Source organism: Ursus maritimus, unplaced genomic scaffold (assembly GCF_017311325.1).
Source record: "Ursus maritimus isolate PB19 unplaced genomic scaffold, ASM1731132v1 scaffold_23, whole genome shotgun sequence".
Taxonomy (NCBI): domain Eukaryota; kingdom Metazoa; phylum Chordata; class Mammalia; order Carnivora; family Ursidae; genus Ursus; species Ursus maritimus.
Window position 1 is genome coordinate 24,039,585 of NW_024424786.1, and position 15,369 is coordinate 24,054,953.

The window sequence follows — 15,369 nt, forward strand, 5'->3', positions numbered from 1 at the left end:
CTGAGAGAGATGTGACACCACTGGGCTCTGGGAGCTGTGGTGCCACCACCCCTTTCCCAACTCTGTCATCACACTCGGTGGCACATGAGGGATGCCAACAGAGTTCCATGTCCTCCACAGAAGGACCAGTGCTTGAGCCGCCTCTGGCACCAGAAGCCTCCCCTGAAACCAGTCTGCAGGAGGCTGTAATTAGAATTGATTATCCACATTTAATTAAAAGACAATGAAGTATTCTTTTCTTACATACGTGTTTACCTCTGTCTGACCCAACTCTCTAAGCTGTCAGCTGGATTTCTGTCCCCTGTGTACATCTCCTAATCTCAGATCTTCCCCAACTCCTAGAACCCTTCCGCCATGCCCTCAATGCATGTGGTCTGTCACCAGCAAGATCTACACTTTAAGCCTCCTCTCCATTCTTGGCCATAACACCTCTATGTGAATCTGAGTGACATAGTCCCAGAGCTCTCTTAAAGGTGACTAATTTCACTCACACTGCACACTTTCCATGGGGCGGGGGCTGGAGGCGGAGAAGTATTCTACTTGCTCCTCATTCCTGGCTCCAAACGATTTCTTATTATTCCCTGTCTTAAGCTCAGGCTGCTATGACATAACATCACAGAGTAGATGGCTTAAACAACTACCATGTATTTCTCACAGTTCTTAAGGCTGGGAAGTCCAAGATGAAGATGCCAGTTCTTGGTGAGGACTCACTTCTTTGCTTTCGGGAGGCTGCCATTTCACTGTGTGCCCACATGACCTCTTTTTTGTGCACCCAAAGAGAGAGGGAGCTCTCATGTCACTTCTTATAAGACACTAAACTCATCATAAGGGCGTCATGCACATGACCTCATCTAACCGTAATTAACTTCCGAAGGCTTCACCTCCAAATACCATCACATTGGGAATTAGGGATTCAACAGAAGAATTGAAGGGGGGACACAAACATATAATTAATAACACTCCCTTAAAGCCCAACTCTTGAAAGTCACATTATCTGACCATACTACATAACATTTCAAAATTTTGTACTCAATATAAAACATTCACTTAAGTATTAACACCTGAGTCATTCTCCTCTTTACTGCTTATAATCATTGCTTATTATACAGTCTTCAGCATCGTGTAGGTTGAAGGTTCATGGCACTGGAAATTTCTGATCTTGCCGTTCTTATTTAAAAATTTGTCTGAAATAAATTTTTCCTCCTGCCTATTTACCCACCTCATCTCATAGTCATTTCTAGACTCTTTTTTACTTCTGATAAATATATGACATCTCAAATCTTGATTTAAAGGATCCTCTCTTACAACCTTCTAACATTTCAACTCACTGACTTTGCACACATGTAAACAATTCCTTGACTTCCCTGAATAACACAATCCATGAAATTTATCACTTTTTCTTAAACGTCTACCACCATCCCCAATTTGCTGTCTGCAATTTACTCTTGTACAGGACTCATATTCCTTCGTCCATTACCATAATTTCTTGCTCAATACAATCAAAACACATAACCCACTATCCCTCTGGCTTTCTCACTTGGCAAAACCCCAACTGTGATTACATGCAAAGCTTCACCTAATTTGCAGAAACAAACACTGAAACTGATTTGCCTCCCTTTAAATTTATAACTACAGCTTTGGCATGCATGATCACAGAAGCCCGTCAATAACACTTGTTTTCATTGACAATTCACTTTTCTAGTATTAGAGACAATAATTCTGCACTTTCTCTTCTCAAGGAGAAATTCTCAGATTGACTCCTGGAATTATTTCTAATTATGCAGTGATATTTTCTCACATGTGTTTTGGCATTGTGGTTTCTTCTCACTTTATTTCTGAAGATAATATTGTATATATTCTTTGTATTCTGAGACTAAACATTTCTAACCCGTTACTAATATCTTCCCTTCAAATGTTTTCTTAACCTCCCTTTGTCTGCTATTTACCTCTCTCTCAACCTCTCTTTCTTTCCTCATTATACATCAGAGCAGGAGAGAATAAAAACAAATGTTCAGAACATCATCTTGCTCCAATTCCATTTTTCCAATTAATTTTTTATACGTTGAACATAATCATATGTGTAGATAACCCTAAACATCTGTATTTTGAGCTTTGATGTATTTCCTGTCCTTCAGATTCTGCCTATTGTACTTCATTATTTAGGTTTTTCTAAGCACATCTTAAACCAGCATATCCAGAGATAAACTAATTTTCTTCCTAAACTTGCTCTGCTTTCTAAAAATATATAAATTTTAAAGAATGGCAACATGATATACCCATTGATCCATTTCAGAAATCTAGTCTGAGCACCACCAATGATGCCTCCTCTCCATTACCTTCACTTTCTACTATCATTCAATCTCTGGCCACTATTTATACTATCATGTCTCCCCTGGATTATGAAAACAGCATCTAATTGGATTCTCTGCTTCTGGTCTTCTTCTTCTCTGGTTCATTTTTCTAGGTATTTAGAGACACTATCCTAAAATAAAACTTTATCAATTTAATATTCTACTTAAAAGCTTCAGGACATTTTAATGCTCTTAGTCCACTCTGAAAAGCATTATTGATTACCTGACCAACAGCCATTTCTCCCATTTTTCTGGCCAGCAGAGCCTATGTCCTCCCATACTCACTAAGAATGCCAGATAGCTCCTTCCCCAGATGTGCCTGCAGCTCGAGAGTCAGCAAATAACTCATTCTTGGCCAACTGAACCTGAGATATGACCTATTACAGCGCTTCTCACAAACATTTTCTCGATGACAAAATGAAAGCGATGAGTAAAGATTATTGTATTAGCTCTTACTGCCCCTTCTGGTTCTGTCCTTGCTTCCCTGCAGTCAATTCATAATATGGCAGCAATTTAAAAAGGAAGCCCTTTAAAAGGAAGTCAAATCATGATCCATCTTTACTCCACAACACTCACTTGGCTTCATCTCTCACTCTAAATGGCAATCAAAGTACACAGAGTAGCCCATGCATTTCTTTATGATCTACACCCCCCCACACTGTTCTTGCTGATGCCACCCCTAGGACTGTAACCCACTAGCTATGAGATACATAAGTGAGAAACTGGGGAGTATTTAAATACAACCTGTATTTTAAAGCAAGCTGCAAAGAATTGGGATCATAACTTTTTAAGGGCTTAGTAAAAAATGATTGAGCAGATTTTAGTATACTTAGACATCAGCCTAGTTTCTTCCACACACTTTTTGGTCACCTGAACAAGCAGAAGGCAGGAGAGCAGGAAAGAAGGGAAAACTGTGGGATTTGTTTGTAAGTCTAGTGCCAAATGGAGAGTTGTGTGTTTTCCCTTCCCTCTCACCATGGGTGATGCCCCATCCTAAAGCCAAGCAAGGAGGCTTCAAAGAACTACTGATAGAAATTGGAAGTATTTGCAAAACGGGGAAGCCGGTATCTTTTCTTTAATTTGGACATCCGCTTATGCAGGAGACTTGCTGATCTGTTTCCTATGCTTATTTAGCAGAGGATAGATTTAAATAGAGATGACCGGATGTAAAGAAGGGATGGCAGTGACCAGCCTGGACACATATTTCTCTCCCAACATGAGGTGACAAGGATGAAGTTTTGTGTGTATCAAGTGAAACTGAAGAATATAGCCATAATTGATATGTCCTGCTGTTGCCTCGACCCAGCTGACCCATTTGGGATGTGTGTTCCAGAAGCAGCTGCAGAATAGGCATCAAATGATGAGAGTCACAGTAAGAGGCTGGTGAAGAGGTTCATAGTGAGCTAGATGTCTCTAGGCAGAGAATCACACGGCAGTTTTTAGCAGTATGTGTACCCACCGAGAGAACTAACTTTTGAGTGCCTACAACACAAAGGATGTCGATAGTGACTCTTTGCCAAAACTCCTACCTTACGGCAGCAGGGTCTGAGAACCTAGAAAGGAGGGGACAAGACTACCACCTTTCCAAACCATGAAAGAAGGAAAGAAATATAATTAAAATAGATACAAAATGGAGGACTCCCTAATAATTAAAATTGCACAGAAAGTCATTAGATCTGAATACTGAGAGTACAGAGATTTTACGTATCATAATAGGTGGCATAGTCCAATACAATATAGAACCATTTGAGATTAGTATCACAATAAGTTTTAATACCGGCCAATAAAGCAATCCCTTAGATAAATGCTTTTTGTTTATACTGAGCTCATTGGGTTTTCTCATTTCTCAGATAATCTTAATTTGTGGAAGGAATAAGGCTGAAAATGTTGATTTTCCCCAAGAAGATAATTGGGGGAAGTTAATTAACCCAACGAAAATTACAGGCTTAGTCATAAGCTGTCCCAAATAGTTTACTCATTTGAATTTCTGCCCTCCGTCTTAGAATATAATGAAGACAGTTTTTGTGTAAATGTTGTAACTGTTTCTGAGGGTTATAAACAGGAGTCAGAGGGCTCTCCATACAACCAAAATCTGAGGGGGTAGGTAAGAAGGAAACATGGAGGAAGATGGCACTTAAGTCCTCTTTCCTTCTAGATGCATCTGTTTATTCAAAATAGGGAGGGGAGACTGAAAAGATGAGTCATTTCTAGTGGTTCCGCTGGACTGCAGACATAGAAATTGGGTGTCACAGCCGCTAAGGTAGAAAGGACTCATCAAACAACCCAGGCCTAGACTTGAAACACTGGAAGTTTATCCCTTTTAGAGGAAGACAACATGATCCAGGGCCTCTAATAATCTCTCAAACGTTGTATTAAAATTTTCCAGTACTTACTCAAAATTAGAGTGGCAGTTTAGAGTTATTAAATGGAAACATTAAAATAATTGTGATAAAATGTTCAACAAAACAGACAATGAGATGGAGAATTTCAGCAGAGAATGAGACTCTATGAAGAAAAACTTAAAAGCATGTAATTGGAAAATCCAAAATCTAAAGTTGAGAACAAATTAAATGGATATGATAGCAGAACAGGCACAACTGAAGAGAGAATTAATGGAATGGAACATAGGTCACCAGAAAATATCCAGAATGAAATAAGAATTCTCTTCTTTTTTTGATTTGCCGATATACAGAGAACAACTAGAGCCGTTCTTAATTCCTAATAGCAGGCATACTACTACTTCTACTACTAGTGCTTATTACTACTGCTTACTGTTGCTACTATTACTATCACTACTACTATTTCTACCTTGAAAAATAGCAGTTAACAATTACCGAACACTCTCTATGAGCTGAGCATGACTATTAAAATTCTAATGTATTAATCCATCTCATTTATACTAGAACTTTATTAAGAGAAAACTAGTATTGTCCCATTTTATAGGTGAGAAAATGGAGCACAAAAGATTAAGGAAGGGGTGCCTGGCAGACTCAGTCAATGGAGCATGTGACTCTTGATCTTGGGGTTATAGTTTCAAGCCCCATGGTGAGTATAGAGACTTAAAAATAAAATACTACTACTACTACTAACGGATTAAGTAAGGTGCTTGAGGTCATTTTTTAGTGAATAGTCAATATCAACTCTTTTTTTAAGAGAGAGAGGATGTGTGCCTGAGCAGTGGGGGTGGGGGGGAGGTCAGAGGGAGAGGCGGAGAGAGAATTTTAAGCAGATTCCACGCCCAGCATGGATCACTACATAGCGCTCCATCTCAGGACCCCGAGATCATGACCTGAGCCGAAATCAAGAGTCAGACCCTTAACCAGCTGAGACACCCGGGAGCCCCAATATCAACTCTTAATCAACTTAATCTGACTATGCTGATTCTCAAAAAGATAAGTGTTGTTAAGCCGATGAAAAGAAAGGAAGCAAAGAGGATTTGAGGGAGAGAAAGTGGGAAAGAGGAGGGGAAGGATGCCTGTCTAACTACTTTCTCAGTTATCTTTTCAAAGTTTTCCATTTATTTGTCTATGTGTAGAAGGAAGGGTTCTTACTGAAGTAAAGTCTTGATCATTTGACTGTATTAGTATAGGATGTGGAAGGGAAATATGGTGTCTGATCGTTTTCCTGACTTTGCCATCCATAGTACTATTTAACATCATTGTTATTTCTATAACTTTCAATGACAAACAATGTAATGATAAATTTTTACCGTGGATTTTTGTCCTGGGAATAGACTCACTTTTCTATAACTTGACAAAAAGGCTAGACTAATGAGCTAATATTGAGAAAGCATGTCAAATGGAAAATAGTCATTTGAGAGATTTTCTACCGATTTTATTAAAAGCAAGTAGAGGGCATTCTATTGAACACACATAGAATATATGTTGGTATTGAGTAGTGACAGTATCTTTGAGGTTGTTAGCATCCCCAACTTTGAGAGAATTTATGGTCTTGAAAATTAAAAAGTCACTGACAATACGAATAATCTGTATTTCTACATTTTATGTTCTAAAAATGCTAGTGTTTGAAATACTTCAACACAGTGTTTAAAATTGTGAACTAACTGAAAAATGGAGAGAGCCGTAGGCATTACATACGTAATCTACTTGACTATAAAGATTTGGGGGTGGGAGCTACAGAGGCTTAAAACTTCTAGGTTTCATCAAAGAAACATATTTTCTATCACTTGCAGCCCCAATACATGACTTCTATTCTTGTCGACCTTCTAAAAGTATCTGCTCATTTTCTGTTTTTTAACAAATTGTCCAAAATGGACCACTAAAAAAAAAAAAAAATAGAGATGTTCTTTTAAAAGTGCCTGAGATTTAGTTGACTTAACAAATAAATATTCATTATATTCGTTGTATTAGATTTTCTTAAGCCATTTCAAATAGATTTTCTAAAACAGTTTAAATAGGGAATATGTAATCAAATGAATAAGGGTCACTATATTATATACCCAAATAAAACGTAACATGCAAATAGGAAAATGACATTTAATTATACAAACCGAAATTTTTTAGAAAAATGAAAGAGCATTTTACTCTTTTTATAGTTATAAGGATTTTAGATATACACAGATATTTAAAACATGAAAAACAATTTAATTCTTATTTAAGCCTATTCATAACACTCCAATTATGTTTTTAAGTCATTTAATGTGTTAATGATAATCACCATTATTAATATTTTTTATGCTTCTGCACATCCTAAGGTCAAAAGCAGTGATGAAAGACAGCTCTGGTTGTGTTTTGTAGCTTCTAATTTTAAAATTTTGATTAATAATACTCAGAAATAGTAAACTATTTAAATCTTACAAAAAAGACTCACTTTTCTAAGATTTTGCTCCAAAACCTTGTTCTTGTATTTAGAAAATGTTTTTGAGAGTCTACTAATATGCCAGTAACTCGTTCGACTCTGGAACCATAACAGTGAATAAAGACAGAGAAAGCCCTGCCCTCATGTAGCTTATAGTCATTCAAGGGAAAATAGACATAAAAAATTAAGTCTGGTGGCGGCGGCGCGAGGGCGGCGGGCTGCACAGCGAGCAGAGCCAAGATCTCCAGGGCAGCGCGCGCCCTGAGCTCTTGGTCTCCCCCGCGCACAGCCCGCGGCCCCCCGGGCCCCCTGCCAAGCCTGCAGCCCCAGCAGCACCACACCGCCAGGTGGAACGTCTACATCCACAATCTCCAGGCGGAGGACACCTGTCAGGACGTGGTCATCGTGGGCGATAAGGACTCGCCGTCGGTCTGAATCGCCATCCCCAGAGAAACCTTCACCAGCATCACGCCATCTAAGGTCGGTGTCCTGGTAGGCAAAGACCAGTCAAGTGTTTTTTCGTGAATGGGCTGACACTTGGGGGCCAGAAATGGTCTGTTATCTGGGACTCACTGCTGCAGGATGGGGAATTTACCATGGATCTTCATACCAAAGAGTGCTGGGGAATTTCCCACGTTCAGCTTCACCGTCACCATGACTGCCGAGACACTATCCTGCTGATGGGCAAAGAAGATATCCCGGTGATATGATCAAGAGATCTTAGGAACTGACCTCGCAACTGGGCATTCCCAGTGCTGATCTCATCTGTCCCTTTCCCCCGCGACTCCCCATTGCTTTTGCACCCCTCTCCTTCCCACACGCACCTACACTATTTTTATCTGGGGGCCCATTACTCCACACCCCTTATTGCTGCCAAAACCATATAGGCTGGGGGGCTGGGGCTGGATGAACAGACACTTGTGCCTACCTCTACCCCTCCTGTGTGTGGTTGGAAAACTTTTTTGTATCTTGTGGGTTGTTTTTTTTTTTTTTTTTTTTTTTCTGAATAAAAAAGACTCTACTAAAAAAAAATTTTTTTACAAGGATTTTTAAAATTTTACAAGGATTTTGAACAACGTGAGAGAGTGTGAATTCGATTAGGAGCAATTTAAACAGAATGGGCAAGTATGGCTTGTAGAGGTGGTAACCTATGAGCAGAGACCAGATGACAAGAAGCAACCAAGGCTGGGAGCAGGTGGCAGAGCCCCCAGCAGAGGAACAGCAGACACGACGCCCAAAGGAGATTTGCATGTTTAAGTAATGGAAAGGAAGTCCTGTGGCCAGAGCACAGCTGTGTAAGAAATGGATGGTAGAAGAATAAAGAAGGCAGTCGTCAGAACTTTTAGGGAGCTATTTGCATAGTTCTGGTGAGGATGATAACACTGATGCCTGTAATAATAGAGATAGAGCAATGCAATCAACATTCAGAATAGATTCATTTCTTGACTTTTAAGTCTTTAATTAAATTGAACCACTGCAAGTATTTGCTCTTGATATTAGATTTTTAAATTCTAGTGTATCCCTTCCATTAGTGTTGATTCCTAATTAATGTAATTTGTTTTTCATTTAATCACTAACAGATGATTAATGATATCACCTGTTATCATATCAATGATATCACCTGATATCACCAACAGGTGATAATGACCAGGTTGGAAAGAAAACTGCATCTAGATAGTAATAAATCAGTAAATCGGAGACTATTTATATTTTAACTTCTGAGCGTGGCACTAGAAAAGGAGGACTGTAATTTTTAAAGATATAATTTTCTTTCATATAGATTAAATATGGTGAGTTTGGCCACTCTTCCAACGTTGGAGGCCAATTTGCTGAATCAGTTCTTTTGACAAAAAACTGAGTGAAATTGGAAATTTGACCAAGAAAGTTATTTGTGGATTTTTATTTTTTCCTTTAATAAAGGTTTCTAAATGTATCTTTAAAACTCTATCATGAAACCTTTAACAGGAGTTCACTTTAGTGGAACAAATTTTATATGTTAGTATTACTGTACATAATTCTATCTTTTTTAATGCACATCAATGGCCCAGTATAACTTTTAATTTTAGAAGATGGAGATCCCCTTTATATATGGAAGAAATATGGCCTATGTGTAGATAATATATATTTTCATGCACTAGAACAAATGTCATGAGTTTGGAGATCTAAAATCAGCTTCAAGTGTTTCTACTCCAGCTCCTTTCTTTGAGGCAGGACTTTCTTCAAGCCATCCTAAATAGTTGTCTACTGCAGCTCAAGCCCTCTCATGCCTATAATAATAGCCATGTTCAGAATAATAGAATACTAAATCTCTTTAACAGGCTTTGATTTTTTTGAAAAAGATATTTAATTCAATATTTAATTTAATACAAGGAGAATGTCTGGACAAATAATACATTTTTATATCCAAGCTGTCACGTCTGTCAAACGACATTACATCCATCTCCCACAGCCTCAATATTTCCTAATAATTTAAAGTTTATATTGATAGTTTCAATGAAATTTCCACCTGATCTATATTTTTAACTCATTTCAAGCTATTTTATCTGGACCTTGTTGTCTAGTCAAACTCCTCTGGAAAAAAAACCTGAGTAGCCCAAACTCTGCCTTTGTGCACAATATCTGACATGGCCTCCACATCAAAATATCCCCTGTTCCTCTATAACCTTCTAGAGCCTGATCTGTCAAAGTTGAACAAAGTTCCACCTCCGTTATGACACCTTTCTTGACTATTCAGTCAGAGGTGTTTCTTCCTCCTTACGTTATTCATTCTGTAAGATTCATGTGAGACTTAACTGATGACTGTCCTTCTTTGCGTCTTTGTCTTGGTCCATGTTTATCTCCCTCTTCTGGACTCTAGGAGTACTTTTTTCTTTTTTTAGTTTGGATGCATTCAGATGGGCACGTATATTCTCCATTTGAGCAGTACTCCCCATTGACGCATACCCATTTCATTTATTTTCTTTCTGACCAGTGTGGGTGCTTAATTTGGTGACTATTCTGTACCTATTCCTTAAGAGTACAGAATAAAGATAAGTTTTTCACTCAACTACACTTAGAGATGGAGGGTGTTTTACATTTTCTTCTAGTCATCATTCAGTGGGATGGAGTTAAGAAATGTCTTGCCCACATTTCAGAAGTAAGAATTTTCTTTGTGTCAACTGCGACTTCTCTTTGGATATGGAGAAAACAAAAGGCAAAAGAACTCCACGAAGAAGTTACGGGAAGACTAACTGACTTGCAAACTCCAACCTGTGTCAGGAGAGGCCAAAGAGAAAGAGCAGCCTTCTGGTGAGCCAAAGTTATACAAAGAACCTTACAGAATGGGGCCAAAAGGAAAAGATCTATGAAAGAAGATAGACCTTCCTGTTCAGAAAAGACAGCACAAGACAATGGAAGAGTAAGGCTAGGGAAGCAGACACCGATTCCTCCAGCACCTTCTAAACTGCCACCAGCCAATCTGCTTCGCCAAGACATTTTGATGGTCTGGTACCAACAACTGAAGCACCAAAGGCCAGAAATCAGATGCAATTAAATGACCCTGCGAATATGCTTACCCCGATCAAAAGATGAACATTCCTGTCACTGCCAAGGAGGCCAAAACTGTCACACAGTCACAAAAAAGATGGACAAGGGGGAAATGTCCCTGGAACGTTCTGGGGAAAAAAAAAAAAAAAAAAAGCTGTCTTCTGATGAAACGTACCCTCCTCAAGTGGCAGCTTGATACAGTTGTTGTGACAACTTTGCTCCAGATGCTGTGATTGCCTCGTGGTCCAGGACTGCATCCAGGACTGGGAAGGTGGAGACAGGGGATCGCCACACGAGCCCTACGGTGTCAGGCAGTGTGCAGTCCCTGGGAGAAGCCCTCCTGCAGACAAGAAGGGTTGGGTTCGCCTGCAGTTTCATGCAGGACAAGCCTGGGTGCCTGAAAAACAGAGGAGAGCGTATATACTCTTGCTTCCTGCCCATGATTTTCCATGCGCTCCTCTCCCCTGCACCTGGAAGACAAGATGCTGTGCCCCGAATGTGTGCAGAGGAATAAGGTGTTAATGAAAAAGGGTACAGCTGTGGTTATCATTAATGGTAGAAAAGGAACTACAGTCAACTCCGCGGTGTCGCTGACAGCTGGACAGCAGGCTGCCCACATCTTCCACGCGTCCCGTTTACAGGGCACCCAGGCTGCGGGTGCAGATGTTACCCTCACACCCCCAGCACGGCCTACGCGCAGCTTCGTGGGTTGGAATGCAGAGGCTTTTATGCTTGTAATTGGAAAAGCATTACAGAAATTACCATTCGTTCCAGTTAATAAGATGCAAAAGTCGCTCAGACTACCAAATGTTTACCCTTCTGAAATAAAAAAGACCTTAACATTCTTTTAAAGGGGGAGGCTGAGCTGAGCATTGTGGAGGCGCGGAGAAAACACAGGTGTTCTTCCATGCTGGATTTCCCTTTGCTCGGGATTCTGACTCCTCTAGAGGCTGCTACCTTTTCAGTTTCATGACTTCAAAATGTTGAGTATTTTATTTTTTTTCATTTTATCTTATTTTATTTTATTATTTCTTTTATTTTTAATGTTGAGTATTTTAAACCAAAAGGAAAGCTGTTATTCTTTCCCCACTCTCAAAAACATACTCTTACTGTACAAAACAACACTTTTGGATGTTTTCTTAATAACTTGAGACTGCTATTGTGTGTCTCTGCAGTAAAAACACAGGACACTTTGCCAGGATTATTTCCACTTATAGCTGTTATGTATGTTTCTGCTACTTAAAAATGTTTAAAGTTACTTCTGAATCATAAATACAAAATGTATTGGATTTTCAATCTGAGTATAAAATCATTTATCATATACAGCAGACCACATGCATTGCGGGTAAATTATTGTTAATATTCTTAAATCAGGATTAAGCCAAAATTCATGATTTTCTTTGGCACGATTTTTTTTTAAAACCACTTAAATTAGTTATGATTAACATACAAAAAGCTGTACATTTAATGTACAGGAGTTTGATTCATTTTTATTTTTTTGTGTACTTCCTGAATTTATAGTCCTATGACTCCGAGAAAAGTGTGTTTTTCACTTATCTTGTGTTTTCATGGCAGTTTCCAACATTGTTTTATTGTTATGGATTTTTGGATTATGAGATTTTTTTTCCCTTCCAAAATGTACTGGAAAGAGTAGTAGAGTTGGAAAGTTTGTAACCATTATGATATAGACAGATTTGGGCAACAATCCTCAATAAATGTTAAAAACCAGAGAGAAAAAAAAGAAAGAGAAAGAAAGGAAAGAAAAGAAAGAAAGAAAGAAAGAAAGAAAGAAAGAAAGAAAGAAAGAAAGAAAGAAGAAAAATGTCTTGCCCAAAGAAAGATACACAGCAAAGCAGGTAAGAGTAGGAAATAACCAGTTTCTATGTGCTCCTTATTATTTGTTCATACTATAAATACACTGTTCATCACATTGCAGGTGCTTGTTCATATGCCCTGTCGCTGCATTAGAACAAAAGTCCTGTATTCAAATTGTCAGCTCAATGTCCAGCATATAGTAAACATTTAATAAACAAGGGCTAGATTATTTTTCCAGTGTAACAGGTGGAAATTAATTTGCTTTAATGTTCTTCTCATTCTCTCAGCTATCTCTTTTTGTCTTTGCTTCCGTTTTTGAACCTCTTTTTCCGTTCGCCCTATGTTTTCATTGACTTTAAGGTGGGAAGGAAATTTTTAAAAAGGTCATTAATTTATTTGGAGCATCAGCTGGAAAAGGCCAAATGCAAACCTGTTTGCCAAAACAGCTTATGTATTCCTGTCAATTTCTGCCTGCGGAAAACATACATCCTTCACAGCAGCCAGCAATGAAGAGATTTGGAGCCAAAAAGCAGTGAGTCTGCTTTCCAACTCATATCATGTTGTACATTTGGAACCAAGAGCTAAGATATTTTATTCCTCTCTTATCACCAAAAGAAGCTTAACTGTGTTATGATGCCTTTCAATGCAGGTGATTGGGGAAGCTCGAAGAGGTGTTATACGTGATTTGACTATGAAGTCTTGACACCTTTCATCAAGTTCCCTGAATATGCACTATTTTTAAAAGGAATGATTCACTGAACAACCCCTGAAAATCAAATTCTGCAAAACTTACTAATCAAGAAGAAAACAAGTAAGCAGTATGGGTATTTAATCCCAAGCTAGATCATAGTTCCAGCATCCCAGTGATCTAATCCTTGTGGTCATAGGCTACCTATGGTCTATCTACAATGTAACAGGAAGTATGGATCCCAGACAAGTGTGCGGTGTGCGGCATCCTATGCCTCTGAGAATGTCAGAGCTAAGTTTAACACTGAAAATGTTTTGACACCCATGACGTTTTAACAATTACAAACTATCTTCTAGGACCAGTTCCAATAATTGTATCTAATTCAAAAATACACAGCAGGGCCACCATGTTTGCCAATATACTGTGTACCGCTTGTGAATATACTATCACTACCTTGGAGTTTGGCAACGGGGTACCCCTAATGCACAGAAGACAGGATCAAAAAGGATTTTCCTAAATACTTTGGCTTTTAAAGATCCACACTCTCTCAGACTTTTCTCTCTCTCTGCATATGTATATATTATGTATATGTATGTGTGTGCAGGTATAAGTGTATAGATACAGGTACAGATATAGGTACAGATAAATCTGTATCTTTATCTACATCTTTATTTATACCTACACTTATATATCTCTATCTCTATCCTTATATCTATCATCTATCATCTATTTGTCTATTATCTATTTACCTATCCATCATCTTTCTATCATCTATCATCTATCTATATCTATCTATCTATCTATCTATCTATCTATCTATCTATCATCTATCATCTGTCATCTATCTATCATCTATCTATCATCTATCTATCTATCTATCTATCTATCTATCTATCTATCTATCATCTATCATCTATCTATCATCTATCATCTATCATCAATCATCTATCTATCTGTATAATTCAATCTATCTATCTAGACAACCAAGCATCCTGTGTACATTTCAACCTAGGAGAAAGTGCCCAATAGAGCTTCTATTTATAATTTCATAATGTAATGTAAGTTACCAGTTTATAACTTTTAAAATTTTCAAATGTTTTCTTAAAAAGTTACTCACTTAAATTAAGAGGCTTCCAAATCGTATTCAATATATTGTTATCTTCGAGCAATAATAAAAGCAAAATAATTGATCCAGAATTTTAATGACAAGGTATAAATTATTACATTTCTTTAAATATATTCATTAATTTACTCACGTGTTTAATACTTAAGTTTTATTATTCTTTATTATCATTCACAGGTTTCCCCTCTTTTGACTTTTGGTATAAATAAATAATTTTGAGATAAATGATTTTAAGGATAGACTTAAGAATATTGTATGGGGCTGAATTACTGAAATTTGGGAAAATTAAAATTGAAACAAATAACGACAGTAAGCTTATGTATAAACTCAAGAATGTAATTCTTATGGGGCTCCTGGGTGGCATCTGCCTTCGGCTCAGGTCATGATCTGAGGGTCTCAGGTTTGAGCCCCTCATTGGGCATGCTCTTCAGTGGGGAGTTTGCTTCTCTCTCTCTCTCTCTGCCTCTGCCCCTCTCCACTGCTTGTTCTCGCTCTCTCTCAAATAAATAAACAAAATCTTTTTAAAAAAATAATTCTTATGGATATTAAAATGGCTGAGACTACATGTTAACTTTATTTCTCTTATAACTCCTAAGAACTAGTGTGTAAGTTCAGGTATTAACTTGCCATGTTTATTCCAGTCTAGAGAAAGATATAGTTTAATTGTTTCCTGTATTCAGTAAATGCTTAGTCCAATTTAAATATATAAAAATTGTTACATTAAAAAAAGAGACTGTATATTTCACCCAACTAATCAAACGAATCACCTAATAAACCCGTACTTGATTTTTCCCCATACCATTAATAAAGTTTTATATTTTGGGGGCATCTGGATGACTTAGACGGGTAAGCATCCCACTCTGTATTTCAGCTCAGGTCATGATCTCAGAGTTGTGAGATCAAGCCCACCAGTTGGCTCCACACTGGACATGGAGTCTGCTTAAGATCTCTCTCTCCCTCTCCCTTTGCCCCTCCCCTGGCCTCTCTCTCTTTCCCTCTCTAAAATAAATAAATAAATAAATAAATAAATAAATAAATAAATAAATAAA

At 38.0% G+C, this 15,369-nt stretch overlaps 2 pseudogenes; both read left to right on the plus strand.

Annotated features, from left to right (window-relative positions):
• The window catches only part of LOC121104827, a 146,666-nt pseudogene extending 138,483 nt beyond the window's left edge, over positions 1-8,183 (plus strand).
• A 1,984-nt stretch (positions 8,184-10,167) lies between these two features.
• Positions 10,168-11,545, plus strand: LOC121104828 (annotated as a pseudogene).
• Positions 11,546-15,369: the final 3,824 nt, after the last annotated feature.